Source organism: Malania oleifera, chromosome 1 (genome assembly GCF_029873635.1).
Source record: "Malania oleifera isolate guangnan ecotype guangnan chromosome 1, ASM2987363v1, whole genome shotgun sequence".
NCBI lineage: Eukaryota > Viridiplantae > Streptophyta > Magnoliopsida > Santalales > Ximeniaceae > Malania > Malania oleifera.
Window position 1 is genome coordinate 77,570,291 of NC_080417.1, and position 18,908 is coordinate 77,589,198.

The following is an 18,908-nucleotide window of genomic DNA, read 5'->3' on the forward strand; positions in this document are numbered from 1 at the left end:
TCCATTCTAAAGAAAATCATATTTATTGGCATATCATACTAATATATATAAATTTCAACATAATAATAGTATTTTCCCAAACATGAATTATTACCAATCTCTTCTTATATATTACACATGCTTCCTAAAAATAAATTTGCTGATAAATAATAATAATAATAATATAATTTGCATGGAAAATAACTGCTTTAATTTATTCATTTACCTGACACTGAAAAGAAACCCCCTAAAATACCGGTCCTGCACTCGCAGGGTTCCCCGTTCAACTCCCTCAAAACAATAACTCTCAAAACTAAACTTTAGTATTTTTTTTTTTGTAAATATCATTTCCTATAACTAGGGTAAGACCAAATTTTACTTAAAAAACCTTACTTGAAACCATAGATGAATTTTAACTCTACCCCACCAATGATTCGCTCCAATAGATTTGGAGAGAACTTCCCCCGGAACGTCGTGGTGGCCTTAGATCGTCGATCCGGTGAACGTCGGAGCTGAAATCGAAGAGAGAGGAGAGAGGAACCATAGAGGAGAGAGAAAGTAAGAAATTTTCTGATTTTCTGTGTTGAAAATCCGAGTTTGAGGCTATTTATACTATGAGATTCGTTGACGAGTCATGTCACCTCGTTGATGAGGTCAGGAGGCAATTCGTCGACGAACTCTCCCCTTTGTCGACAAAATTCAAAGTTGTCCAAAACATCCTCTTGCTATTCTATTTTATGTTTCCATTTTTTCACTCTCTTAATTATTATTTAAATACCATCATTCTTCGAGTCATTACCAAAAAGATCCATAAAATTTTTTTTGTGATATTGTCCATTAATCCTGCGACTACAACGATTGTATATGTGCAAAAAGACTGCTATAGATATGAGATGGCATCAAGAGAAACGTCTTCAAGATGGAAACACCCTTAGCCATCCAAAGGACTCTGAAGCTTGGGCCAATTTTGATAAAATGCATCCGTTGATTGCTAGTGATCCTCGCAACATCAGACTTGGCCTTGTTTCAGATGGGTTCAATCCTTTCGATAACATGAACAACCCATATAGCATGTGGCCAGTTATGATGATGTCATACAATATGCCGCCATGGCGATGTATGAAAGAACCTTTCATTTATATGTCTCTGCTCATTCTCGGACCGAGGGAACCTGGTAATGATATTGATGTTTACCTGCGATTGTTAATTGACGAGTTGAAAGAACCATGGGAAAAAGGAGTGGAGACATTCGATATAGTAACTGAGACAACATTTCGGATGCATGCTGCAGTCTTGTGGACAATTAATGATTTCCCCGCTTATAGCAACCTGTCAGGTTGGAGCACAAAAGGTTACTTAGTATGCCAAGTATGTAAGAAGGATCCTGGGTCCTTATCCTTGAAGCATGGCTACAAGTTATGCTTTATGTGTCATCGTCGTTTTCTACGAACTGGACATCCTTGGAGGACTCGTGGTGTCAGAAGCTTCAATGGAAAACCTGAACAAAGGTCATAGCCAAAGCGACTAAGTAGGGAAGAGATATTAAACCAGCTAAGGTTGATTGGAGATGTGAAATTTGGGAAACCACCGACCAGAAAAAGAAAATGCGCTGAGTGGGAGTTAAATTGGACAAAGAGAAGCATCTTCTTTGAGTTGCCATACCGGAAAGATCTTCTACTACACCACAACTTGGATGTCATCCACATCGAAAAGAACATTTTTGAGAATGTCATTCATACATTACTTGATATAAATGGGAAAACAAAGGACACCGCAAATGCTCACTGGGATATGGAAGATATGGGAATACGACCTGAGTTGCACCTATTTCATGATGGGGAAAACATTCTCATGCCATCACCTTGTTACACATTTTCAAAGGATGAGAAGAATAAATTCTTTGAATGGTTGAAATCAATGAAGTTCCCTGATGGATATGCCTTGAACATAGCTCGATGCATAAACATGAAGGAAGGGAAGATGCTAGGAATGAAAATTCATGATTGTCACATCCTTCTACAATGGGTTCTACCCGTTTTCCTTCGTGGACACTTGACTAAAGATGTTCGCTCGGTGCTGATAGAGCTGGGGATCTTTTTTCCATAATTGTGCTCCTAAAAATTGAGCGTAAAGGTACTTGAATAGTTAGATGATGACATCCTGATCATATTATGCCAGCTGGAGAAAATATTTCCGCTAGCATTCTTCGATGTGATGGTCCACCTAGTCGTCCATTTACGAAGGGAGGCCATAATTGGAGGACTGGGTCAATATTGTTGGATGTATCCTATTGAGAGGTAAATTATAAAGTCCTTGTATAATGGTCACGTGATTTCCTTGTTTTTATTTTTTTTCTTTATTGTGTCTAAAAATATATAATGCTATGTAAAATGCACAGGTTCTTGTCCACTTTGAAGGGTTATGTGCACAATAAGGCATGGCCGGAAGGTTCAATCATTAAGGTATACATTGACAGTGAAGGTCTTGCATTTTGCTCAATGTATCTACATGATATTAACACAAGGTTCACTCATGAGGAGCGAAATGCAGACGTTCATACTATTAATGCCGAAGATGAAGAACCAAGGAGCTCTATATTTCAAGAAAATGTTTGTTCTCTCAATGCACAAGTTTAGAATTTCATTGAAACTGTTCCATATATCGAGTATGTGGTTCCAAACTCCTTACTTTGCATTATATTTACAAAGAGAAGCATATTTATATACTTAGTTAACATTAACATGTACTACTATTGCATATAGCAAACATAAAGCTGAACTTCTGACCCAAAATGAACAGAATGTTGATGAAAGACATAAGAAGGAATTTATTAATTGGTTTGGGAGTCGTGTAAGTAACAAATACAGCTTGAGTGAGAAACAATGTATGTTTTCATTATTGACGGTTTATTCTTCTAAACTCATATTTATTTAATAGATGAAAGTAATGTATTACAATAAGGAACCAACGACAAGTAAAGATTTGTACGCGTTGGCATGTGGCATCGATCAACGAGTTAACCGCTACAACAGTTGCATTATCAACAGGTTATGATTTCGTACAAAGTCCCTCGAACTGCATAAAAGAACCCAAAATTGTGGGGTTGCGGTGCTAGGCACAGAAGGAGATGAAGAAATTGACTACTTTGGTGTTTTGGACGAAATTATAGAGCTTAACTATGTAGCTAACAGACTTGTCCACATGTTCAAGTGTACCTGGTGGGACATTGGCAATAAAAAGACTGGGATAAACACCAATGCCTACTTTACCAGTGTCAATTTTAGAAAGATCTGGTATCAAAATGACCTTTTTGTGCTTGCGACATAGGCAGAGCAAGTGTTTTACATTAAAGACACCAAATTGAAGGGTGAATGGCAAGTGGACCAAAAGATTCATCCCCGAAGTTTGTATGTTGTTACAAAAGTTACATATGGGGAGAATAGTGCCAGTGAGGCTGCGTTTCGAAGAAGATGAGCCATCTATCAGTGTAGCAGCGCAATTTTCTTTCAATGTTGTCGAAGAAGGAGCCGATCCTATACCATTGAATAGGGATGGTACCACAGAAGAACACGTAGATATTGCTAACATTACAATTGAACCTTTTGTAGATATTCACTTCATCGACGATGAGGAAACTTATGGGGAAAATGAAATAGGGGTCGAGTACTATAGTCAAGAGGAAGACAGTTTCAAAAAGTGAGGATGACACCGATATTTAGGACGTATAGGGGGGTAAGCATGTTATGTTTGTCACTATGTATCTAAGATATGTAAATAACTTTAAATATATGTATTATGTATCCATCTAATATTCGTACTTCTTATATTTACTTGTGTAATAATTTGCAGATATGACACCAGGAGGTCGACATGGCCGACTTCCTTCTAGGCACTCGACTACATCACATGACGATGATTCGACATCCTCGAGACCGGCGAAGCCCATCAATCCTGATGCGGTGGCACCATTGTCTGAGCCATCGACACCTCAGCCAGACATGGATACCACTTATGCGAGTGATACGCAGGTTGAGTTGCCGACCATGATGAGCAATGTTGGTAAGGATACGATTAATTTATTTACATTTCAACTATTGATGTTAGTTATTCACGTGTATGATTACAATATTGTTCTAAATTTAACTCTGCTTTTAGCATCTACATCCACGGTTAGGTCAAGCCATGGTGCAGCAAAGAAGATGTCACTGAAGAAGCACCTGGAGAGGACAAAGCAACAGATTCGAATCAACATTCCTCCAGGCTACACCGCCTCGCTTAACGATTGGTGCACCTCGTGGACCCCTGGAGCTTGGCATTATATGCCAACAGTATGCTCTAGTCACGGCCTTCAGCTGGCCGCAAGTGACTCAGGAGCAGCGCATGGTTCTTTACATGCGCATTTTGGTAAGTAATCCCAAACCTTTTTTAAAAAAAAAAATTAAATTTTTTTTTAATTTTAATATACTAGAAAATTAACAACTTTCTAACATTATAATTGTATTACCTATATATGTATGAGGAGTTTGATATGGACATCCTCGAGGATGACCATGTGAAGAGGGTGGTTGACGTCCAATTGTGCAATAAATGTAAAAGCTATAGCTAAAAAATGTGCGAGCATTTTTGAGCGATGGGAGATGAAGCTGAAGCGTGGCCATACGATAAGATATCTCAAGAGGATTGGGAGGTGGTGTATCGCCATTTTAGTGACCCATGCTATCAGGTGATGTGTTTGTATTACAATCACTAATTTTTCACAATGATGTCGCTAATAAACTATCATTACATCTTCCTTGTAGGCCATATGTGAAACAAATTTTGCAAACCGCATCAAACTCTCTATGACGAATTATGGTGGATCAAGGTTATTCATAAATCATTGATAGGTAATTACTATATATAAAACTATCTGACCATTACATGACACAATACTAATAATGTCTTATATGATAATGTAGCATGATCCGGATACTGGCACAGAGGAGCCGCTACCGGATCTTTATCAAAGAACACACCAACAGCAATCGAGGGAGTGGTGCAAGGGTGCGCAAGGCTAACATGTGAGTGAAACAAATTATTTATTTTATTACTTGATTCGAATCATCAAAGTTGTAGTCTTACTTGTTCTAGGTTATCATTTTCATGACTGAAATTAGACATGGATGGTCGAGTTAAGGGATGCACCTATTTCAGAGGGGAGTCAGCAAATGACAGATTTCCAGATAATGTCCCAGGTGCTTGGGGAATGAGCAGGGGGGCTGGGTGAAAGGTCTTGGAAGTGGATACATCGCCCCAACAGCATCATCATCCATGGGTGCAGCTCATGAAGACATGGAACGAGCACGTTAAGATGCCGAGTCTTGTGCGAATGAGATGGTTCGACGGATGCAGATGGTGGAAATGGAGAACCAACAATTTAAAGACACGATCTCCACCTTTTAAGCCCAGCTACAAGACATGATGAATAGGCAAGTGTAGCTCGAGCAAATGATGTGCTAGTCTCGACCATATGATGTGGGTGGCTCCTCTAATTAGAAGGTATGTAAAACGTAATTTGATTCTCAAATCAATAGTTGTAGATTTTGACTCTAACCATGTGAAATGTTTTTTTACGAAGAGTAGGGTAGGTTGCTGATTCTAGCTCTAACACTTCAAATTGCAAAGAATTTAAATATTTTCTTTGAGCGGGTTCGTGGGATTTCTTATTTATGCATTGCTGGTCTATCAGTTGGCTTCTTGTTTACCTTATTATCACAATGATGAGTTACACGTCTTTTCTAGTTTTATTGCTAATAAAAATGTTATCTTTTTTGTTGGATTTCTTCCCCATGGAGCATGAACGTGAAAATATAGTATGCTACCTTCCAGAGATGGGATCCAAATGGACTCTCTGATGCTTAAGTTAGTGATGAAGTTCTTCAAAAGGAGGAAATTGTCTTAGGATAATGATGACTTACCTTACTTTAAAGAAACTATACAAGAAACCTACTTGTTCATGTGTCTATGTGCCTATTTTCTAAATACTAAACATGTGACTAAACCACACTTCCTCCCATCTGGGAGTGTGCCTCTGCCCACATCTCTTAAGATGGATGGAGCTATCTCCTCGCTCTTTGCTTGTATCAATAAGTACTATTGCTCATTAGAATTAGTTATTGCACAAATTTTCTACAAAGGAAACCATGTGTGTGAGCATCAATATTTGCTTAAACTATGGTTGTCTTTTCTTCATTCTGCAGTGATGACATCCCTCATTCTGGGGCTTAGGTGACTTGAATTTTGAGCTGCATATCTCCCTCTGAATACTGCCTCACAACTTAATACCATTTTTCATATGTTAATCTGCCTGATTAGCTGAATTTTCATCTAAAAAGACTTTTAGATTCAACCATAAGTAGGGCATGGTTGTGAGAAGTTAATGCCTCAACAGTTATGCATTTTAAGGTATGTCATGTTGTAGATCACATATGGATGCCTCATGTTCTGTTCAATGCTAAGGCTGCATTTTTGAATCATGTGTTTGGGACACTTAATTCAAATTCGTATAGATTTGGATGAAAATGTAGTTTTATATAACATTTTATTCTAATTCATATGAATTGAAATCCAAATTCTGAAGTGGAAGCTCCCAAATATAGGATTAAGTTTTTCCTTTTCAAGATCTTGTGTGTCATACAAGCATAGAAAATTTGCCAAGAGTTGCAAACATTGTAGGTTCACCTAGCAAGGAGATGTAGAAAGTTTTATATATATATATATATATTGGTGAGCTGTTAGCTTGATTAGAATAAATTCAAAATCTGGAGCAAGGATATGTAGAAATTTATGTTTGTTGATGAGCTGTTAGCTTGATTTAGAATAAGTTCATTGTTAGGAGCATGGTTCTTTGAATAGTATAGAATGGGAATGGTATAATAGCCATGAAAGAATGTAATTTGTTGAGAAGAATTTTATAATTTGTTTGGTATGCAAGAATGGTAAGGAATGGAATAAAATTGAACCATATTATAGTTTACATTTTTTCTATATAATTTTTCTCAAAATCATCAAATTGCAACGTCTTGGAAACACAAAGTGAGAGTTAGTGCGTATCTTACATCACAAGAAATTATTAGGTTAGGTCATTTAATTTTATCACAATTTAGGTATGTATATAAAAAATGTATTGATATGGCATGTTGCTAAAATTTCGTTAAAATTTTCCCAAAAAAAAACCAGGTACAACAATAATTATGATAAAGTGAATGTTAAAATATTTTTGAAAGGATAAGTGAAAGTTAGGAATCATAAAAAATAAGGCAATGTAGGCGTAGTTCATTTATAGAAGCATTCATGACTATATTTTTCGTCCGGTAAGCATAAAGCATTCATTACTAAGCCTAAATCATTGAAAATATTAAAAACACTAGGTTAAGGATTTGAAAATTAGAAAAAGGCATAAGTTGAATATATACATAACTCAGAGGGAGCATCATCTTCATAATTCTTTAAATTAAATGCTCTCATCATCTCCTAACAATCATGTCCATATGTCTAGATGAATAGACGTTCACTACACTGAACTCAATACTATCCACTGTTCTCTACTATTTATATTTTTAATTTAATGGATAGATTATATATTGTGATTTGCCGATTGCTACCTGATTGCATGTTAGCCTAGAATGCCTCTTGCATGGCGGATGTAGTTGATGTGTATTACATGCTGGTAGTGCACATAGGTTCTTGTGTGCCTTGAACTGAATTGTAAATGACTTATTTGAACCTATCAGGCACAAGTTTTATGGGAAAATGTCCACTTTACAGACGACATGCTACCAAAATTTTGTTAAAATTTTTCAAAAAAAAATCATGTACAATGATAATTATGATAAATCGAATGCTAAAATATTTTTGAAATGATGAGTGAAAGTTAGGAATCATAAGAAATGAGGCAATGTAGGCGTGGTTCAATTAAAGAACCATTTATGATTATATTTCTCGTCTGGTAAGCATAAAACATTCATTACTGAGCCTAAATCATTGAAAATATTAAAAACACTAAGTTAAGGATTTGAAAATTAGAAAAAGACATAAGTTGAATATATACATAACTCAGAGGGAGCATCATCTTCATAATTCTTTAAATTAAATGCTCTCATCATCTCCTAACAATCATGTTTGTATGCCTAGACGAATAGACATTCACTACATTGAACTCAATACTATCCACTGTTCTCTGCTATTTATATTTTTAATTTAATGGATAGATTATATATTGTGATTTGCCGATTGCTACCTAATTGCATGTTAGCCTAGAATGCCTCCTACATTGCGGATGTAGTTGATGTCTATTGCATGCTGGTAGCGGATATAGGTTCTCGTGTGCCTTGAACTAAACTGTAAATGACTTATTTGAACCTATCAAGAACAGGTTCTATAAAAAAATGTCCACTTTACATACGGCACGTTTCCGAAATTTCGATAAAATTTTCCAAAAAAAAACCATGTACAACGTTAAATATGATAAAGTGAATGTTAAAATATTTTTGAAAGGATGAGTGAAAGGAATCATAAGAAATGAGGCGATGTAGGCGTAGTTCATTTAAAGAAGCATTCATGACTATATTTTTCATCTGGTAAGCATAAAGCATTCATTGCCGAGCCTAAATCGTTGAAAATATTAAAAACACTTGGCTAAGGATTTGAAAATTAGAAAAGGCATAAGTTGAATATATACATAACTCAGAGGGAGCGTCATCTTCATAAATCTTTAAATTAAATTCTCTCATCATCTCCTAACATTTATGTCCATATGCCTAGATGAATAGACATTCACTACACTAAACTCAATACTATCAACTGTTATCTGCTATTTATATTTTTAATTTAATGGATAGATTATATATTATGATTTGTGGATTGCTACCTGATTGCATGTTAGTCTAGAATGCCTCCTACATGACGAATGCAATTGATGTGTATTGCATGCTGGTAGTGCATATAGGTTCTCGTGTGCCTTGAATTGAATTGTAAATGACTTATTTGAACCTATTAGGCACAAATTTTAAGGGAAAATGTCCACTTTACAGACGACATGCTGCCGAAATTTCGTTAAAATTTTTTTTTAAAAAAATCATGTACAATGATAATTATGATAAAATGAATGCTAAAATATTTTTGAAAGGATGAGTGAAAGTTAGGAATCATAAGAAATGAGGTAATGTAGGCACGGTTCATTTAAAGAAACATTCATGACTATATTTTTCGTCCGGTAAGCATAAAACACTCATTACTGAGCTTAAATCATTGAAAATATTAAGAACACTAGGTTAAGGATTTGAAAATTAGAAAAAGGCATAAGTTGAATGTATACATAACTCAGAACGAGCATCTTCTTCATAATTCTTTAAATTAAATGCTCTCATCATCTCCTAACAATCATGTCCATATGCCTAGATGAATAGACGTTCACTACATTGAACTCAATATTATCCACTATTCTCTGCTATTTATATTTTTAATTTAATGGATAGATTATATATTGTGATTTGCCGATTGCTACCTGATTGCATGTTAGCCTAGAATGCATCCTGCATGGTGGATGTAGTTAATGTTTATTGCATGCTGGTAGTGGATATAGGTTCTCGTGTGCCTAGAACTGAATTGTAAATGACTTATTTAAACCAATCAGGTGCAGGTTTTATAGAAAAATGTCCACTTTACAAACAGCATGCTGCTGAAATTTCATTAAAATTTTCCCAAAACAAATAAAAAAACCATGTACAACGATAATTATGATAAAATGAATGTTAAAATATTTTTGAAAGGATAAGTGAAAGTTAGGAATCATAAGAAATGAGGCAATGTCGGCGTAGTTCATTTAAAGAAGCATTCATGACTATATTTTTCGTCCGGTAAGCATAAAGCATTCATTGCTGAACCTAAATCATTGAAAATATTAAAAATACTTGGCTAAGGATTTGAAAATTAGAAAAAGGCATAAGTTGAATATATACATAACTCAGAGGGAGCATCATCTTAATAATTCTTTAAATTAAATGCTCTTATGATCTCCTAACATTCATGTCCATATGCCTAGAGGAACATATGTTCACTACACTGAACTCAATACCATCCACTGTTCTCTACTATTTATATTTTTAATTTAATGGATAGATTATATATTGTGATTTGTGGATTGCTACCTGATCATGCGCCAAAACTGTGTAATTTGGCATCTTAACCAGGCCTTTACAGCTTATATTTTTAATTAAATGTCCAATTACGTCCAATATTTTAATAAAGTGCGGTATTTATTATTTTTGAGTTTTTTTTGCATAATTTATGAAATTTTGGAAATTTTTTATCGTAGGAAAACTCTCAAGATCCAAAACCGGCACCAGTTCGTAATTTGCGCATAAATTTTCCATCCGAGCTCTGATAAAGAAGATTCAAATTTTTAGAGAAAAAGGAAAGGATTATCAACAAGTTTTGTGTTTTGCATTTTGAGTGAAAAGGGCTTCAAGAGGGTCAAAACAGGCCGTGTTCCTAGAGAACAAAAATGAGAGAAAAAAAAAAGAAAAAAAAAGAAGAAAGGATAGGGTGATGTGACCCGGCCATGCATGGCCGGGTCGAATCCTCTAAATGGGTTGGGTAAGCTGAATCCGGGTCTCCGCGAAAAAGCCCTCTTCTATTTATTCTTCCTTCCTCCCTCTGCATCCCGTGTGCTCCCGCGCACCAATTCTCTTCCCCTCTTATTCTCCTTCTCTTCTTCTTTTCTTCTACTTTCTCCCTCTTCCCTATCTCCCTCTCTTTGCCTCTTCTTCCCTCTGCTCTTCCGCAACCAAACTAGAAGGCTACTCCCATATTCCAATCCAGTCCTCAACTCCTCTGCAGCTACTATCAACCACTCCATCTGTAACACTCCACGAGCAAGTTGCAAGTTACACAGCCAGTCTATAGTCGCCATGAACAGCCACCATCCCCCACCACACCAACATCCATACTCCACAGCCATCCTCTGCCCCAAGCACACACACAACAGCAGCCACGACCCAGCGCTAGTTTGCAATTCTTCCAGCCAAGCGCCATCACAGACACCACGACCAACTTCAGCAGGTCATCCACCGTCTGCAACCTGCTGTTCCTTTAAGCACAACCCAGCCAAACCACACGGCTCTCCCTCTCTCTCTTTCATCTTTTCTTCTTTTTTTTTTTTAATATTTTTAACTAACTAGTTGATTAATAATTTAAGTTTTATTGAAGGTTGTTTGGAAAGTTTAAATTTTGAAAATTATTTAAATTGTTTCCTTATTATTGCATTTTAATTATTTATTTGAATTCTCAAGTAGTTTAGTAGTGAATTTTATTCGTAGTATTTAATTATTTTAAAGATCCAGTTTTTATTGTTTGTGCAAACTCATTCGTGCATATTTTAGTTATGTGTTTAATGTTATCCTCTTTAGTTATCGCGTGTTTCGATACTTGCCTGATTAGACATAGGATTCTCGCTTTTTCGGCTATTGCAAGCATGAGTTACTAACTTTGGTAGCTCGGGTTGTGGGTCAATGTTGTTTGCTTTCCATGGTTTATTAGTTCTCCTAATAAATTATTGATAAACTTTTATTTGGTTGAAACCGAAAATTTAAGGCATCGTTGATAAATTGCTAGTTCTTATTTCTTGTTTTGTTGTTGATGTTAGGAAAATCAAAACCTTGATTTAATCTAGGATTTTCATAAACTAATTTACATGACATTCAGTTGATGCTTAATGAGAGTTTATATTTTCCTCCATTTGGATGTGGCAAATTTACTCGGGCTTTGGAAATAAAATTTCATCTTATTAATGCCTTGATTGGATTAACAAGAAGAGGAGTAAGGCCTAGAGAATTAGTAAACAGTGGAAGCAAACAGACATTGAACTCGTAACCCGAGTGTTTGGTAAAATTGTTTCAGTTAATCCATTTAGTTTTGGTCACGCTATTAGATTTACATTTTTTTGAAAAATTGATAAAATTTCCATCTTATTTTGATAGCTTACTTAAGCTCCTCTCATTTTGTTTACTATTTTCAAATATCATAAAAGACCAAAAATACTTTCGAACCACATTTTACAGCAACAAGATTTCATTAACCTTTCATAAATACTTTGATACTCAGTGGTCTCTATGGAATATGATCTTAGACTCATCCTTGATACAATTTGACACATCTGCACTTGGAAGCATAACTCAGAATGAGTCAAGTTTTTGGCGCCGTTGTCGAGAACTAATTGGTGTCATCAAAGTGTTTCTCAGATTTCAGAGAGGGTACTTACAGAGCTGTGAACGTCTTCACAGCCCGGGTGATATCTACTGCCTCTCCTTTGACCTGTTTGCTTTTATTGTGTTTATACTGAATTTGTATGACTAGTTGGGCTAGAGATAACACATTTAGACTAGTCAGGACAAACTCATCCACCTTGTCATCAAGTGAATCGATTTCACTTGAATCACTTGAATCACCATCTATCATGCGTAGCATCATGGTTGAGAATGAACCTCACGATATGAAAAACCCTAATAGGACACTCAGAGAATATTTGCAACCTGTTAGGACCAGCACCCCATCCTACATTATTCTACCTTTGAATGCAAATGCTTTTAATTTTAAACCTGGGATGATTCCATTGTTACCTCATTTTCATGGCATTGAATCTGAAAAACCTATATTTGCATATTAAAGAGTTTGAAGAAGCTTGTTCCACATTCATGGATAGAACATGCAATGAGGAGGTAATTAGACTGAAATTGTTTCCATTTTCTTTAAAATACAAAGCAAAAACCCAATTGAATTCCTTAAGACCAAGATTCATTGGAAATTGGCAAGAAATGCAAACTGAGTTTTTTAAGAAATTTTTTCCCATGCAAAGAACTAATGCTTTGAAAAAACAAATCATGAATTTTTTCCAAAAGGATGTGGAAACAATTTATCAGAACGTTTCAAAGATCTCTTAAATGCATGTCCTCACCATGGGTATAAAAATTGGAAGGTCATCAGTTTTTACTTTGATAGGTTGCAACCAAAGATGAGGCAATTTGTAGAAACAATGTGCAATGGTGAGTTTTTCAATAAAGGGCCAGAAGAAGCTTTTGATTATTTGATTATTTGGCTGAAAATGCCCAATCTTGGGATGTCTCTAATATGTATGATAGATCTAAAAAGCAAAAATGAATTGGTGGGATTGGTAAATATCAATTGAAAGAAGTTGATGATTTGAATGCTAGGCTTGCATTGATGTCCAAAAGGTTAGAGTCCATTGAACTTAAGAAGGTAAATGAAATGCATGCTTTACCATCATCTTCTAAAAAATGCAGCATATGTGAGGATCCAGGGCATGTGACTGATGCTTATCCAACTATTCCTGCTTTTAAGGAAGTTTTGCTTGATCAATCTAACCTAGTGCATATGGTTTCTAAGAATTCTTTTGGACCTTATTCTAATACATATAATGCAAGTTGGAGAAATCATCCAAATCTTAATTGGAAAAATGACAAAGTGGGGCCATCTACGCAGGGACCAAGTCAATATAATCCTTATGCAACCACTAGCCAAGGCTTGGGACCACCTCATTTTCCAAATTAGCCACCCCCAATGCAGAGAAAAAGAGTGGAAGATTCCATACAATAGCTAACTGTTAGCTTGCAATAGTTTATACAAAGTCAGAGCACGATCAACAACCAGAACTCCTGAGCCATTAATGACATCAGAGGGACTCTCACTAAAGTAACCACCACTTTGAGTAACCAAGAGAAATGAAAGTTTCTAGCTCAACCCTAGCCCAATCCACAAGGGCACAGTCAATCATCTTAGTATTTGGGTGAAGGGAGCAATGTGAAATCAATGAAAGCTATTACAACTTTGAGGAATGGTAAGGTTTTGGGTGACCTTGCCTATAGGGCAGGAAGTTCAGGTAAAAATGCTAACCCTCCTCTTGATAGTAGTGAGTCAAGCACTTTAAATTCACATAATGATGCATGTCCCACACCTGCACCATTTCCACAATGTTTGCTTTCTTTGCACAAGGATAAACAACATGCTGAAATGCTAGAAATTTTTAAGCAAGTTATGATTAACATTCCACTTCTAGATGCTATAAAACAAATTCCTGCTTATGCTAAATTTTTAAAGGATTTATGCACTGTAAAACGCAAACTGAATGTGCAGAAAAAGGCCTTCCTCACTGAGCAAGTTAGTGCCATTATTCAAAATCACACACCACCAAAGTATAAGGATCCTAGGTCACCTACTATTTCATGTGTCATTGGAAACTCTAAGATAGGGCAGGCCTTGCTAGTCTTAGGTGCGGGGGTTAATTTGCTACCTTATAGTGTGTGTGAACAATTGGGGCTAGGGGAATTGAAAACCACATCCATTATTTTGCAGCTTGCTAATAGATCCATAAAAATTCCTAAGGGTATCGTTGAGGACTACTTGGTCCAAGTAGATAAATTTTACTACCCTGTGGATTTTGTGGTCTTGGCTATGAAAGTGTCATCTCGCGGAAATTCTTCATCACCTGTGATTTTGGGAAGACCATTTTTAGCAACTTCTAATGCCATAATCAATTGTAGGAGTGGTGTTTTAAAATTGAGTTTTGGAAATATGACTTTAGAACTGAATATCTTCAATTTATGCAGGCAACCTTAAGAACATGACGACATTCAAGAAGTCAATTCACTGGAATCTTTAATTGCAGACACTCCTTGGTTAAATTATGATTGTGATGAGCAGTGGGAGGAATTAGAAGATTCCCTTGATTTAACTGAGTCCATTGATCATTTTTATTCTCTTTGTGCTACAGGTGACTCAACTGAGATGCAATGGAAGCTTAAATTTGAACCATTACTGGCAATACAAACCCCAACACAACCATTCGATGAGAAGACACCAGTGCTAGAATTGAAGCCACTGCCGCCAGAGCTAAAATATGCCTACCTTGGACCACAGAATTCATTCCCAATGGTGATTTCTGCATTGTTGACTCCTGACCAAGAAAGTAAGTTCTTGAGAATTTTGACACAACAAAAATCAGCCATTGGTTGGTCCATTGCCGACATTAAAGGTATAAGTCCTCTCATTTGTACACATAGGATATATTTGGAAGAGGATTCAAAACCCTCTAGAGAGATGCAAAGGAGACTAAACCCCACAATGAACAAAGTGGTAAAAAAATAAGTTTTGAAATTGTTAGACATGGGCATCATATATCCAATTGCTGATAGTAAATGGGTTAGTCCAATACAAGTTGTCCCAAAAAAATCTGGTATAACTGTTGTAGAAAATGATAAGAGAGAATTGGTGCCTACTAGAGAGACCACAGGCTAAAGGATGTATGTAGATTATAGGAAATTGAATGCTGCCTCTCAGAAGGATTATTTTCCTTTGCCTTTCCTTGACTGGTTTTTATGAATATTACTGTTTTTTAGATGGATTCTACAGTTATTATCAATTAGAAATAGCTCCAAAGGACCAAGAGAAGACTACCTTCACTTGTCCCTTTGGAACTTTTTCCTTCAGGAGAATGCCATTTGGGTTATGCAATGCCCTGGCTACTTTTCAAAGATGCATGTTAAGTATTTTTAGCAACTTGATTGAGGATAGTGTAGAGGTATTCATGGATGACTTTTCAGTTTTTGGAAAAACATTTGATGCATGTTTATCTAATTTACAGGTTGCTTTGAAAACATGTGAAGAAAAACAGTTGTTGTTAAATTGGGAAAAATGCCACTTCATGGTCCAACAAGGAATAGTTTTGGGGCACATTGTATCTTCTCGGGGCATAGAGGTGGATAAAGCTAAAATAGACTTGATTTCAAATTTGCTTACACCTAAAAATGTGAAAGATGTTAGATCATTTATAGGGCATGCTGGTTTTTATAGAAGATTCATAAGGAATTTTAGCTTTATCTTTAAACCTCTTTGCAAACTTTTGATGCATGATGTTAAATTTGAATGGACCCAAAAGTGTCAAAATGGTTTCGATGAATTGAAAACATGTCTCACCACTACACCTATCAATCGATCTCCTAACTGGTCATTTCCTTTTGAATTAATGTGTGATGCAAGTGACTTTGCTGTGGGGGTTGTTCTTGGACAACGAAGAGATAAACTGCCATATGTTATATACTATGCCAGTAAAACTTTAAATGCTGCACAAAAAACTATTCCACCATAGAAAAAGAACTACTAGCTATAGTATTTGCATTGGATAAGTTTAGATCTTATCTTCTTGGTTCTCATATCATAATATTCACTGACCATGCAGCTTTAAAATTTCTACTGTCAAAAAGGGACACTAAGCCAAGACTGGTAAGGTGGATACTTCTGCTTCAGGAATTTGATCTCACAATAAAAGGTAAAAAAGGAGTGGAGAACGTGGTGGCAAACCACCTTTCTCGGCTTCAACCAAAAGTTTCTGAGAAGTTTTTTTTTATTTTTTGATAAATTTCTTGATGAACAATTATTTGCAATTGAATATTTACCATGGTATGCTGATATTGTGAATTTCTTAGTCACAGGGAAAACTCCACCTCGTTGGAATGCTCAAGACATAAGAAGGTTGAAGGCTAAAGCTAAGAATTTCTTTTACGATGATCCTTGTCTCTTTAAATATTGTTTAGATTAGATCATTAGAAAGTGTGTGCCTAACAATGAAATTTCTGGTGTTTTAAATTTTTGCCACATAGAAGCTTGTGGTGGGCATTTTTCCGCCCACAAAGCAGTGGCTAAAGTTCTTCAAAGTGGGTTTTATTGGCCAAGTATGTTTAAGGATGCTTTGAGTTTCTGTAAATCTTGTGAACCTTGTCAAAAATTAGGGGGAATCACTAGGAGAAACATGATGCCTTTGCAACCTATACTAGTGATTGAAATTTTTTGTTGTTGGGGTATAGATTTCATGGGACCATTTCCTTCTTCTTATGGCTATTTATATATTTTTCTTGCCATTGATTATGTTTCTACGTGCGTTGAGGTAGTCCCTTGCAGAACTAATGACCATCAAGTAGTTATAAAATTTTTGAAAGAAAACATTTTTGCAAGGTTTGGCATGCTTAAAGCCATAATCAGTGATCAAGGCACGCACTTTTGCAACAAACATGTTTCAGCCTTATTGAAGAAGTATGGTATCTATCACAAAATATCTACTGCCTACCATCCTCAAACCAATGGGCAAGCTGAATTAGCAAATAGGGAAATTAAAAACGTCCTTGAGAAAACTGTTAACCCAAACAAGAAGGATTGGTCTTTGAGATTGTCTGATAGCTTGTGGGCCTATAGAATAGCTTTTAAAACCATTTTAGGCATGTCTCCATATAGATTAGTGTATGGTAAGGCTTGCCATTTGCCTATAGAGTTGGAACATAGGGCGTATTGGGCAATTAAACAATGCAATTTTAACATTGATGACGTTGGTTGTGTGAGAAAATTGCAGTTGTCTGAATTGGACGAGCTGAGGATGGATGCTTACAATAATTCTAAATTGTCCAAGGAAAGAATGAAGAACTTTCATGATAAATACATTCAACATAAGACTTTTGAGCCCGACCAATAGGTGTTATTGTACAACTCTCGACTCAACTTGTTTCCTGGTATGTTAAGGTCTCGATGGAGTGGACCTTTTGTGGTGAAGATTGTTTTTCCTCATTGTGCTGTAGAGATTCTGAATCCTCACAATGGTAATGTTTTTAAGGTTAATAGTCAAAGTCTCAAGCCTTTTATTTCTAACTTTGCACTTATGGAATCTACTCTACATTTGCTTGAACCCACTTAGTATAGTTCATTTTCTTTTCTTTTCTTTTCTCTTTTTGTTTTTTTTTTTTCTCCTTTATATTTTTTTTTTCTCATTGTTTTCCTTTCTTCTTTAGTTTTTATTTCTTACTCCCTAGAATTATAATCTTTTCAAAGTTGTTCAGGTACTTCTTCTTTTTCTCATTTATATTTTTATAGTTGTTTTGCTTTACGTTTAACTGCTCTCTCGGGTAAATTCTTTCATTTCTCCTGCATCATTGGGGACAATGCTACATTCTAGTTGGGGGGTGGAAGAGAATTTACTCTGTGGTTTGCGTGCTTTAAACATATGTTGGTTTACATTGGGAAAATACTGTTATGGATTACAAAAAAACAAAAAAACAAAAAAACAAAAAAAATGAGAGAGAAAGAAAGGAAAAGTAGTGAAGAAGTGCACTGCATTATGCCATGCTTAACACTGACTCATATCCTTCACATACTTGCATATTAGTCATTTAGGCGTAGTTTCTCTTTATATGATTTTATGACTCCATGAAGAATTGATGGGTAGTACACTCGTGTTAATCTGGCTATATAATTTCTTGTATTTACATGGTATCTCACGAGACTGAATACACATTCACATGATTCATTGCACTTAGGGTTTCTTGTGAGCACTGAGAGAACACCCGTGGCGACTATGACACCTTGTGAGATATCCTTGAGCTATTTATTGTCCTTCTAAGTGTTAACATCAAATCAGAGTTCATGGAACTCAATTCTCTTCTTTCTGGATGATTCTTTGTATGCTAGTCTCTGTTTTTTATTTGCTAGCCTAGAGGTGACATCTAGTGGGGAGATAGAAACCTAGGTCTTGTAGCCTATTCAAGATGTGAAGGCCGAGGCACCCCTAGAGATAGACTTAGTTCATGGACCACTATTCAAGCTCAATTCCCATTGATGGTATGAAGATAACAAAAGAAGTCTAAAGATTGTCCTAATTGATCAAGAAAAGACAAAAAATGAAGAATGAGTAGAAGAAAGAATAAGAATTAGAAATGCACATTAATTGAAATGCTGATGCCCGCTTCACAGAAATACCAAAAAAAAAAAAAAAAAGTTCAAGGACCCATCACATGTTTTCCACATATGAAGATTCTTCAACCGTTTAATGCCTCAGA

The 18,908-nt window shown here is 35.8% G+C and overlaps 1 pseudogene; it reads left to right on the top strand.

The window, feature by feature from the left end:
* The first annotated feature begins 1,608 nt into the window (after positions 1-1,608).
* On the top strand, positions 1,609-17,551 carry LOC131144689 (uncharacterized; annotated as a pseudogene).
* Positions 17,552-18,908: the final 1,357 nt, after the last annotated feature.